The 13293-nt window shown below is 38.5% G+C and overlaps 1 protein-coding gene across 2 annotated transcripts in view; it reads left to right on the top strand.

The window, feature by feature from the left end:
• Window positions 1–5060: 5060 nt before the first annotated feature.
• The window catches only part of LOC108774774 (serine/threonine-protein kinase 32A), a 44561-nt gene continuing 36328 nt past the window's right edge, over window positions 5061–13293 (top strand). For both annotated transcript variants that reach the window (XM_018540969.1, XM_018540970.1), the window contains exon 1: window positions 5061–5382. The gene's annotated coding sequence lies outside the window, so the exon portion shown is untranslated. The remainder of the gene's footprint in view (window positions 5383–13293) is intronic.

Here is a 13293-nt window from a genome sequence, read left to right as displayed (position 1 = left end):
TTTTTTTTTTTTTTTTTTGTTTTTTTTATCTCTAAACGCCTCTTTGACGTTTTTAATCGGGGATTTGCTCGTCGACGAAGTGGAGGGAACAGATGATGCCTGGCTCGAAAATGGAATTAGAAAGAAATATGGCGTGTACATCTGTAGGCATACTTCTCTTCGATTTCAATTAAACTTTTTACAATTTTTTTTATTTTTTTCAAAGGAAAAAAACATTTCATGAGGAGAATAGAACCAACCTTTTCACAAAACGCATCACGATTCCTCTCGGCGTCACTCTTGTTTATCTCATCGATGTAATCAGACCGAAAGATTGAGCATTGCATCAGACAGTAATGTAAGTAGATGCGCAGAATGGAATACGAAATAATTCATTCTTCGCTAATGCACCCCGCTACAAATGCATGCTCTTGCATCTCGAAGTTCGAAACTGACACGTAGAACTCTCCGGAAGTTACCAGCGAACTCCCCCCTCTCTCTTCCTGTTTACGTATAATTTGATGTTATGATTTAATTTCTAACTCGCGCTGCTCTTATTATCCGAGTCCCTGATGTGCTTCTCGAAGCTGCATCCCGAAACAGCCCGTAGCGCATTACTGGGATCTTTTACAAAGTGAACTTTGAAATTTAATACGCGGAAACTCATAGAGGGAACTCGCGCGAAAATGCATAGAGGAAAGACGAAACTGTCGCATTCGACGAAATGTTCAGTTCGCCAAATTGTTGGCGAAGCCAACTGTAACTCGATTCTAAATATCGGATAGTGGAAACTTCACGCGGAGACTCGCGTATCAACGAAAGAAACTTACGACTGAACGCGGTTGTTTCGGGCGCGGCTAAAATTAGCGCGAAACGGCATAAAAAGCCCCGTTAACTCGAAAGCCGGACACTGCAGCTCAGCCGGCCGGGCTGCATGTTATTGATCCTGTAAGTTGTGCCCTTTGTATCGCAGAAACGTCGTCGCTGAAGTGGACAAAGGCGGCCGGCGGTGCGCGCGATTCCTTGATCAATGCGGAATGAATTAATTTTAGACCGGAGAGTGTCTAGAGAGGAGAAGTCGAGCCGCATCTTTGTGTATCTGTCAAGGAAAGTCGATATAACTTTGGCGGCTTGCAGAACCCCGACTTCGTCTTGTAACCGTATACGAAAGTGCAACATCGCTCGATGTGTCTACAATGTGACGTTCATATTATCGTGTTATTCGTATTACGAAGTTAATAATTAACTCGGAAATAGTCACCCGGGGCGTTTTTACACCCCGGCGGCGAGAAAATGTTGTGAAATTTTGTTTTACATGAATATCGTTTAATATGTCCTTTTTTTTTTTTGTAATAATAACTATTCTGTGGAAACTTTTAAATGTGCAATTTTCCATCGCGAACTCGTAATAAAAAAGCGTTATATTAATTAAAATCTTACACTGAGAGAAAGGTATATCGTATTTGTGACTATATAATTGCATGGTAAAATAATTATGGTTAGGAGCATCATTTTTATAGTTATTATTGCTATAATGTTAGTAACAATGACCTTATATGTATATAGTTTTACCAAACGGTACAAAAATTGTAGTATATAAATTATGATAATGTCAAATATTAGAATAGTAAGGTATGGAAATATGGATGATAAATAGAATAATCATTTTTATGTAGTAATTGCAATCATAATTACAATGAGAATGTAACCATTTTTTCGATATTCGCTTACTCTTTACATGTGGTAACAATAACTAAAAAATATATTATGGTTATCACGATCATAATTTAATGTTCGGGATACTATATTTCATATAGTCAAAACAATTATTAATTTATGGTTGTTCCAATCCCTTTTTTTCTCTCTGTGTAATTTTTTTAAATATTATCGTAATAAGCTACATAACGTGCTTATATTCCATTTCATATATTTATTTGCTTTCTACTGATTTTTTTCGGAAAATTGTGTTTATATAGGTATCCATAATATTCTCAAATACTAATAAAAATACGATATGTTGAGTAAAAAATCGTATAACAGTATAATGCTCGTGTTTATCATTGTAGATTTAATCTCGAGCCGAGTTGCTTTTCTTCCTTTTCTAATTCTTAAACCTAAGAAGAGTGAGTTAAATCAAGATCAAAGTTAATTTATAACGATGAAAATGGGTATATATAATGTTCTTCTTTTAATAATTCTTTTTTTTCCATCAGAATTAGAAGGTTCATAGAGACTCGGATGTGAATTAAAATTAAAATTGAACTACATTGGTAGAAGCGGGCGAAAGATTTAATCGACCGACCGAAACTGTAACACCGACAAATCTCTCGGCGAATCGCGGCCAATTTAGGTGACATTTCTCTCCGCGTTGCGGTGATAAATTCTAAATAATACGCCGACCTTGGCGACGTGTTTGTATTTGGCGTATCGAATTTTCACGAGGGCAGTCGTCGAAGGTGAATGCTTATATGGATCCACGCTCATAATTCAAGAGGCTGACGGCGGCAGGATGGCGCGCCGGCAGAAAGGCAGCATTTTTTATTTAGGAGCCTCAGCGCGGAGTAACGAGATCGTCTTTCCGCGAGAGAGGTGAAAAGAAAACCCCTGAGCATGCGACGACGCGGGACAAAAACGAGAATGGACACGATAACGAGAGTGGTAGAAGAAAAGGGTGGAACGATATAACGGCGGAGTTGACTTTTCCCGCAATAGTCACGGGATTTTGATGGGAATATATAATCCGAGAAAATATTCCGCGAGCGCACCGCGGAGGAAGAACACTCGAAATAACTGTGCACCCGCGAAATCTGCATCACATTTTATTTCTAGAGACTGTAAATGCCGGACGAACAAAAAAACTGTCGGGGATATTAAAATAGATTTCGACGACCTCTCTGACGCTGCAATTAATACAAAACGATTCGTAAAATGCTCAGTAATAATTTTTCGTATCTTCTTGGTTTTCTTTCATCTAATTTTACGATATATTTAAACAAATACGTTTATTGAAAGATAAAGACATTGATTACGGAAATGAAGAATAAAATTTTATTTAACTTGTCTGTCCAGTAAAAATTTAAATAGCTATAAAACACTCTTGCAAGACTGTGAAACAATACACTTACTGCACAACGCGACGGAAGGAAAAACGACTCTTTTATCCTTCCTCTTCTCAATTTACTGACATATTTTATATCCACTAAAATCTCTCGCTATGCAGAGTTATATACGTATAGATGTACAACACGAAATGTAAATGTGCCATATAATGAAATTTATAACGCGGGATGATGTAGCGATTAGCGTTTTATGCCATTGATTCGTGCACATTAAGCAGCGATGACAACGCTCGCGAGATTGTGAAACCAGATAATCAAAGTTTATTCAGCCAGATGATCAAATAACATTAACGATTCGACGACGCGCTCTATTTACCGATTAATTCACGATGTTAACATTTCCGTTGTACACCACGGTTTGAAAAATATAGAATAAATTCGAATAAAAAAAATGTTTAGAAGTGTATATATATATATATATATTTATATACTCTTTATTGACTAGTTAGTATGTTTGTTGTACTTAAAATGAAATAGACATGCACTTGAAGTTTGGCGAAAGCTGGATAAAAAGTTTCAGAGACAACGAGGAACTCGGTTTCAGACTCTTTGGGAAGAGGCGAAAGGTGTCAGTTGTAGCTTCGTGTCTCTCTCTCTCTCTCAACCGTTGTCTTACGTCGCGAACAACGTGCACTCCGCCAGAGGCAGATGGTACGAATTCGGTGACATTGAGAAAACAGCGCCCGGCCGTCCGTCACCCTTCGCAGCGACGAGCCTTACAGCTGCATTCTCCGGAGGGCACGCAGAGTGAAACATGGCGGTGCGCGCGCCACGCCGAGACAGAATTTATGCAGTAAAGCCCATATGGCACATGTAGAAGAACGTAAAGGCCGTAAACGTAATCAGTGCGCGACGTCACCAATCACAGTTGAGAACGTAAGCGGCGGCTGCCCACGTACTCAACTGTGATTGGTCACGTCTCTCCCTGGCTTGTCGGAAACCATTTAGATATATCGACTAAAAGTGTTTGTTTATATCTCTTATCCCTCGCTCTCTCTGCACCCTCTGTATATAATATTTCCTATACACCCATACTCGCCACATCGGTTTTTCTCGTGCGGAGTAAATAAATTATGTGGAGGAGAGTGTGTACCGTATACATATGTATACCGAATATTTACAGCTTGTCCCCTTCGTTTCCTCGCTGTCTCATTTTCACGTATCGCCACTTGACTTTCGAGTGTGTGTCGCGCACACAAAGGACCGGGGCTACATATTCCGAATATTTTCGCCTCCGTTCCTCGTTTTCCTTTTATGCCCGTGTCACACTGCGGATATATTATTGTGTCAACGCGGATCGGATTGTGATTGCGGATCGCGCATCGATATTCGGCCGATCAAAGAAAAGCAGCTTTATCCCGATCGGTTGAATCCCGATGCGCGATCCGCAATCACAATCCGATCCGCGTCCGCAGACCGTGTAGCGTGACACGGGCTTTACGCGCCGTATTTTTATATAATCCATTTCTCGAGCGCGCGCGCCGTAAGCACCGCGAATCGCAGGCGGCTGCTCTGAATATTTAAATCATCCCCCGTTTCTCTCTCTCTCTCTCTCTCTCACCACGTCTCTCTCTCTCCACCTCTCGAAGATCGCAAAGGAGAATCGCGCGGAAGCGTCGATTATTTTGAATATTTATCGCGCTTTTACATCATCATTCCACCGATCTCGTCCCCGTTGTCCAGGAAAAAAAAAAAAAAAAAAAACGCGCGAAAGTATCGGTTATATACATTCGTTTTACATACCCCGTTACTCATTCCTCTGACATATCGCACTCGCGTCTTCCTGTGTCCCGGAATAGTGGATCACACATCGGAGAGTCGTGGCACCCTATACGTGTTCGCTCCTCGTTTCACCGCCCCCTCTCGCCCTCTTCATCCCTCTCGCCGCCCACCCGTGGTTCCCCTCGTGCACATGGCACGCGGTATCGCGGCGGCGGATCCGCTCGGGCGCAGACGCGCGACGACGACGGCCGAGAGACACCGCGTCGTAACCGGCTGCGGTGGAACGCTCGTCCGCGCGGCGCACTCGTGCGCCGACCGCGATCGCGAACGCGGCACGTTCTCAGGGTCCTCTCCCCCTCGTCGCTCCGGAGTGCTCTGGAAAAGAAAAGAAAAGAAAAAGAAAAAGAAAAACAACGCACGCGGCGGAACGTTTCTCTCCCACGAGGTGTGCCCCGGGTGTGTCCATCGGCGAGGATCGCGCGGCGGGAAACGTATTCAGTGTTGTAAATCGTGCCGACGCGGCCGAAGCTGAAAGTCGCTCGATGCTGGAGAAGATATATCGGTATTCCGTTAAGAGAATATGTTGATGTCTTTTAAGCGTTCGCGCTTGAGCGACCGCTTGACGTCGCTCGATTGTCTCTTTTCTGTTTCCATTATTGTCTTCAGTTTTAATCGTTGTAACACGTTTTTTTTTTTTTTTTTTTTTTTTTTTTTTTAAGTTCGCATATTGCTCCACTTTGAAATTGCTGTTGCCATGTGTAACGTCGTCGGAAAAAAATCGTTTAACGTCGTAGTTACCTCTATATTCTGTCTAAATAATTGAAAAGCGAGAGTTTCTGTGTGGCTTCATACCGCATAGATTTTAATTACGCGAGTTGCATATAGTTGTTGCACCAAACGGCACTAATGTGTTTAGGAAATCACTCGGGACTTCGTTGCACGTGTTACGTTAGCGGGATGCCCGATACTTCCATTACTGTTTCATTTAGAAGCGCTGTTGATGCTAACACAGAAATGTAACATGGAAATATTTAATGATGATACAACTAGGACGTTGTCGATAATGTCATTGTTAATTCACGTTACGCTTCAATAAATTGAGAATCGTTAGTTGGGTCTCAAAAAATTTAACGGGAATTTCTAATAGCATTTCTCGCTATGTGTCTGCTTAATTTTTGAACCGCTAATATCGTCTATTTTCTACTTCATATTCTAGAGATATAAGAACATTTCTATCTAGAGTTTTGTCTGTGAGCCAAGTTGAAAAATAACGTTTCTAAAAGATCTGAGGCTTTGAGCCTTCAAACTTTTATAATCTTAGATAGCTTTAGTAATTAAAGCTCCAGTCGCGGGAAAATTAACTGCCGCCTGATGAAAAAATCGTTATCATTATATTTGTATAAAGGTCGCGGATAGTGGCACAAATAGAACTGGTATACATTCAGTATATATATATTTGTCCTATAAATTTGCTTCCGTAACGTTGCGTTTGCTATCGAGATGTAGATAGAACAACTATCGCGAAATAAAATCGTTATTATTTATTATGTACTCGGGCGAGACGCAAGTTTGTTTATTGTCACGTACAAGATTTGTATCAACAGGATTTATTTGCTATCCAACTGGACGATTAAATCGCACAATACGAAAACTTAATCCTAAAGTGGTAGATTTTCCCCGGCAATTGCTACTGTAATTATGAAAATTAATTACGAAAATTACAGAGACAGCTGCACATATTTCATGCAAAATTAAATAGTCATGCATATTTCTTGTCTCTTGTAATTTAAATTATTCTCGTTGTCGAAGTGTATATATGTATATATATATTTCTTATTTATATACTAGAACTTATATAGAATCTTATACTTAGACATTTATCATTACAGAAGTTGAATTTACGGAGTGAGTGTCTTATTCGCAATTCCGAAGTTAGACAATGTTAGACGAAATGCTTGACTATTATTGCGGCACTTTGTCGAAGGGATTTTGCCCGAAATTAAAAAAAAAAAAAAAAAAAAAAAAAAAAAAAGGACCGAGTTACAGAACCGTGTAACTGGACGCTTTGAAATATTGTATTTTATTTGACGAGCGGACTTTGAAGCGCAACTACAACTCCGTGACTCGATTCTGCTTCGGGGAACGGAACGTATTGTAATTGAGGGAAGCCACTTCGATGTGAGAGAAGTGCACGCTCCTCTTGTTTGCAAGTTATAAACACTCCTTCCCAACTTTAGTCTCACAGATTTCGACGTTTACGGTAACATGAGTCGCATAAAGGACGAAAGATCGTGTCGCTCCCCGCGTCTTTCGTCGTTCGCGAAATATCGCTTCCAACAGCGCGAACAATCTCAAAGGGTATCTGGAAATAGAAGATACCTAAAAATTAAAATATCCTTTGGATGCTTTCGTTGTCTGATTATAGAGAACAGCGTCAAAGGAAGTATCTTACTTTTAAAACTAATCGCGACAATGCGTGTTGTAGTACATTTGTGAAATATCAGTATTATATGTGGGGTATTAGTTTTATTTGCGCAATGTATATTTTATGCAATTTATCTATGCCATATGAAAGCTCCATATGAAAGTATTTGGTGTTCGTTGTTCCTCTCTCGATGTTTTTGCAGATTTAGTTATAAATTATGAATATTTACACAAATTGTGTTGTTAGACTCGAAATGATCTTTCTTTTCTACTGCACGATGTATATAACTATTTTTTATTCGAGAGATATTAAAATAGAATTTCAGGTATCAGCACTTTTAACTTTCCGGAAGAATTTTAGACTCACCAAAATCTATATAACACAGTTACTAACGCAGGATCTGTAAAATCCTTTCAATTCATATTAATTAAAAGACGCTAATTAACTTCAAAGAACGTGACACATCATAATGACATATCGTACACAAAATAATGATATAGGAAAGAGTACTCAGTATATCTTAAAAATAATTTAAACTTATATATAGATGTAGTATAAAAAAATTAAATTGACATTTTTTTTGACAAAGAGATTTGTAATTGAATGAGCCAAACAGATTCATTGTCCGTCAAATATAAAGTATATTTAATAGTCTCTTCTCTAAAGTTTACTTTAAGTCTACAATTTCTACCAGAACTTGGAATAAAATTCTATTTATAACTCTAACTGGCAACGTAAAAAATATTTTAAAATCAGAAATGTGTATATATATATATATATAAAATTTTTATTAAAGTGAACGAATGCGAAATAGTACTCTATCCTAAAATCTGATACAAATGTTATAGATTGCATAAAATTTTGCGAATGTTATTACTGAATATATATGCATATTATTTGTATTTGGATGTATATATAATATATATGACATACATCTATATGTATATTTTATATAGATACATATATTCGTATACGATTGCTGTGCAATACAAAATGTGACCAATTGAACTGTACAGAATATGGAATGAAGATCCGTAGGTATTAAGTATTTATGGATTTCAATTTTCAGCTTTAACGCAGAAAGATTACAACTTTTATTACAAAATTACCGGCAAGCTCTCTAATAAAATTACGTACAGAGAAATTTCTCTGTACGTAATTTTAGAAACTAGCACATCTATTTCTTTCCGCGAATGCAACACTCAATATCAAGCTTGTATCCGTTCATCGAAAAAATGTACAATACGCCGTGTAATTGAATTCAGCAGCTCTCATTCGCGTCGTCGGAAGTTTGTCAAATCTGCATGGACGTGTAAATCGGATTTGACGTTAATTGACGCAAAGTAATTCGCGAAACTTTATTGAAGCGTTCACGTTCGATTCAACGGTGTCGAATAAGCACAGAACCCCGCACTAATTATACGGAAAATTAGGTTCCGATGAAACGAGTTGGTTTTTCCATAAACATATGGAGGGTCGAAGGTAGTAAACCACTCAATTATGATTTCAAGAAACGAAAGGTTTCTTCAACGTATTCAAGTACTTCATTAGACTGCGCCAATACCCGAGCAGAAAGGACCCCGCACAAACCTTATGGGAAGTGGCCCTCGGTTAAATTCGCTCAAATTGATGTATGTTGTAGCCCTTAATGTTCTGATGAGAAGTCTCCATGGCCACAAAGCTTGAAACTCAATAGTTTTTTCTACACGTATACATTCTAAGTACAGCGCGACCTGCCTTAAAGACGGGGAAGGCCATTATTTGTTTTCATCTTTCAACGCTATATTTTTTTAATGTAATTGGGCTGGAAAGAATTTCGCAAAGACCATTTCCGAAAGCTTGAAGCCTCCTCTTTCAGATGCCGTTGATAAAATTAACCTACGAAGCGACATAAAAAAGTTATAGCCCATTTTTTCAAAACAGCGCCTGATTTTTCGCGACTTTTCTTATGAAAACCCCAGTTTTTTTCGAAATTAAAAATGCTTTGCTAAAGTATCGTAACTACGATAACAGGTGGCATGGATATCCACTCTAATAGACGTTATTAGATAAATAAATAAATAGGCTATTGGGCGTTAACGTTCAGTACGGCGGCTTCAAGATTGCGGCCTAAATGAATAAAACCGATATTTTTCTCATTTTTGTAATTCTAAACTAATTAATTCTTCTTCAAACTGTCTTTACTTGAAATACATTAATTCTAAATCCGGTATGCTTAGAAATCTTACTAATATGTCGTAAATATGTACATTCAAACACAACTGGTACATATACACATATGTATTTATAATATCATCGTATGCAGTACTTGTGTAAATCGGTATTTACATTTCTAAATGATCTACTTATAACCTAATTGTAAATAATGGCACAAAGGCAAACATGTTTTATTTGCAATTTAAGAGGTAGAGCACGTCAGATGCCGCTAATAGGTGACGATGAGACAAAACAACAATTAGCAATACACAGACGTGAAATTAATGGCTTACCCGATCTAAATATTCAAAATGATGCAAGACTCTGTTTCAATTGTAATCAGTCTATTATATACATATATATTTAGATTGTAAAATTTTTTTAAGGATGACTGGAAAAGGTCTTGACTGACGCCGTATCAAGCATGCCTAACTGATTTTTTAAATTAATTTTGAGGATGAAATAAAAAGGTCCTATAAAGGTACTGATCTGGAATGCCATAGTTAAGTATACCTTATTCATACCTGATCAGGGCCTTATACGACATTTTAGTATAATTTCCGACTAGGGAATACCTTTCCACTTTCTCATCAGGCCCAAATGATGAATTCCAGAGTATACGGCATACCTTACTACTTCCTGACGAGGGCCTTATCGTAGATTAGGCATGTCCTAACAAATTTCTGCTCGGGTAATCTCAAACCGATAGCTTCAGAAAAATAGCTTCAGACTTACGTCATTATCTCTTTCTCTCATTCCTCCATACATCATAATTTATAATGTGGAATGTTAACAAAAGTTGCATATACACATGGCTCAAATAACAGACAGTTTCTCGAACTGCGGTGGATGAAAAGTGTAAAACTTGTGTTCACCGAGTACATTATAATATAATTAATAACGGGTCTCTCCTTTTTCCGTCCATTCCTTTCTCCATCACATAGTTCTACGCTGTAATAAATGACGCGCGTTTTTCTATCGACGCGTATTCATAAAGTTCGGACCCTACCTTTGAGGATACTGTGTGGGCAAGCAAGTCGAAAGTCATCCGAGTGGAGATCAAAGACCGTGCGGATTTTTTTATTCACCTTTTTAACTGGAGCAGTTAAAATTCGCCGCGAGCCAGCTACGCGCTATACGTCAAAATGTAAATACGTCAAATGTTACACGTTCAAATAAAAGGGCATTTTTTTTTTTGCCGTTTAACACAAGAATTATTATTCAAACTTTTTACGTTTTCCAAGCGATATTGCGTGATTATTGATATCAGAAGGCCGCGAGAGTACAGCGAAACTCATTCGCGCAAAGCTTACTCGTAAATTAGTATGCAAATTAAATATATAAAGTAGACGGTGGAACGAGAGTGAACCCTCGACATTTCAGAACTCATTTAATTAACAATAATTTAGTGATAATCGGAGAGAGCTTTGGTTATTACATCCAATTACGGATAACGACGCTAAGCGACATATTCTCGAAATTTGTAGAAATCCCCATTTCTATAGTTTTCAACGTCTCACTGATCAATTTTCGTACAGCTGTTCTTGATTCGTCTCGTGTCTTCCCTTAAAGACTTTTTTCCCTCGGCATTTGACACGTATAATGTCGAGCATCACGACGTTTTGTTAAAACACGCGCACAAACACGTCCTATTGATAAAACGTGATGGTAAAGCAAGTATGATGGATGAATAGGTGATGTATGTCCCGACAAATGTGTATTCCGAACTAACATCACCAGAGTCGAGATCGAACGAAAATGTCGAGATATGTACACGAGGAAGATTCATTCACTCTAACGCTTATTCGACAACCTCGATGCTGCCGACGATAAGAAAACTCCCGTCATGCGGGCGAAGTTTGCCTATCTGTTAACGGAAAGTTTCCTTCGGCGTTTTTTCGTTCGGAGGCTGCGGAACAACTTTTTATATATACACGTTCTTTTATGGACGCTCTAAATGTTAATTTCGTTTTCGTGAAATAGAAAGAAATAGAAAAACTCATCCTCAGTTGCAACCCGCAGCCGTTCTATACGTAGAGTTGCGGGCATTAAACGATATAATAATTTCCCGATATCCGGTCAGGCTTCAGTTTTTCTATACATTTTTTCACAATCCGGATTCCTTCCGCAGATGAAATTACAGCCCATTTACGGACTGTGACGTTACGAATACGAATAACGGCGTAAATCTGCCTGTAAAGCCCGTGTCACACTACGGACTGTGAACGGGGAACGAAATTCAACCAATCAAGACAAAGCAGCTCTATCTTGATTGGCTCAATTCCGATGCGCGATCCGCAATCTCAGTCCAATCCGCGTCCACAATTCGTAGTGAGACACGGGCTTAATGCTTGTATCACACTAGCGATTGGAGATTACGTCTGCGTTCGCGTTTGCGTCTTTTAACCAATCAAAAAGAAGCTGCTGGCCAGCAGGTCTCGTCTGATTGGTTGAAAGATGGAATCGCGAACGCAAACGCAATCTCCATATCGCTAGTGTGATACGAGCTTAAGTGGCGTTTCAGCCGTGCATTGAAATCGAGAGGCCGCAAGAAACAATTTAGATTCGTTATCCGCTAATACGTCGCATTGTTGTCAATATTTTATCATATCGAGATTTACATTCGTTTATCGGGCGAGTAAAGAGTAAACGTAATGGGGAAAATGGATACGAGGATAGCGACGCTATGATTTCGAAAAGCTATTACGGTTCTGTCGCGAACTCGTTCGTCTAATGACGGGTTGCGGTAAGGATACTTCGCAAGATATAAGTGCCACGTACGAGTGGCCCTGCATGCGCCACGTAATGCGAAACGCGCCGCGACACCCGAAGCTTCGGCATCGTACATGACACCTCGAAGTACACACATGTGTAATGGCGCGAGACGGCGTCACGTTCCCCGCATCCGACATGTCTCTTACGATATAAATTTAATATCCTCACACTCGTGTCGCTAAATTCGATCCCGAGTACTTTTTCGCGTCTACCTTCCCTATACACGACGGTCCTAATAAGCTCGATTCATCTTACGGCGGATATAATACGACACTCTTCGTTGTAGCGGTACAATATCTGGTCCCTTCGTTTCGAATGAAAGAAAAGTTTCGCTTCTCGGTACACGAATTTGTATTTGTAATGTAAATTTGTAACCTCGTGTTATCATTAGCTACTTGAAGTCTTATAATATTACAGTGATCGTATATGATGTACTACACGTTACAAATTTGTAACTAATAAATTATTAATTGTAATATATTAATCATTGACTAAAACTATACCTATTCATTAAAATTTAATTATTATCTAAAATTGTACAATGATTGCAAATATTATATATATATATAATACTTCTTTAGTTATTATTATTAATTACACTTAGTTTACAAAACTTTTTTTTTTCATAACATGGCTGAAAAAAAGGTATTGCAATAAAAAAATGCATTTTATAAGGGAATGAACAATACATTCATGACTTCTGACCGAAATTTCAAGATAACGTTAACTTTTTTTTTATTAAAAAAATATCAAATATCACAGAAAAAAAACCATTTTTCAAGTATTAAACCTCAATTATCTTGGAAATCTGACGTGCTGCAGGAATATTCTCGTTTGCGGCATCGTTTTCAGCATCCAAAAATCTATAAGACACACGTAGTCCAAAATAATTCTACGTCGAAGCGACTGATTTTATTGAACGCTCATTATCATTTAGCGCGTATTACCCAGTTAAACTAAACATGCGCCGTGTTAAAAAGATAATGAAGCGTGTTTCGAAGCGTGCGGCTGTAACTGGGTCGAAGACGAAGATCCATAATCGAGCATGTAATTAATCAAGTACGCGTGTGCATACAA

This window comes from Cyphomyrmex costatus, unplaced genomic scaffold, assembly GCF_001594065.2.
Source record: "Cyphomyrmex costatus isolate MS0001 unplaced genomic scaffold, Ccosl1.0 scaffold273, whole genome shotgun sequence".
NCBI lineage: Eukaryota > Metazoa > Arthropoda > Insecta > Hymenoptera > Formicidae > Cyphomyrmex > Cyphomyrmex costatus.
This window is presented reverse-complemented; position numbering and strand designations above follow the sequence as displayed.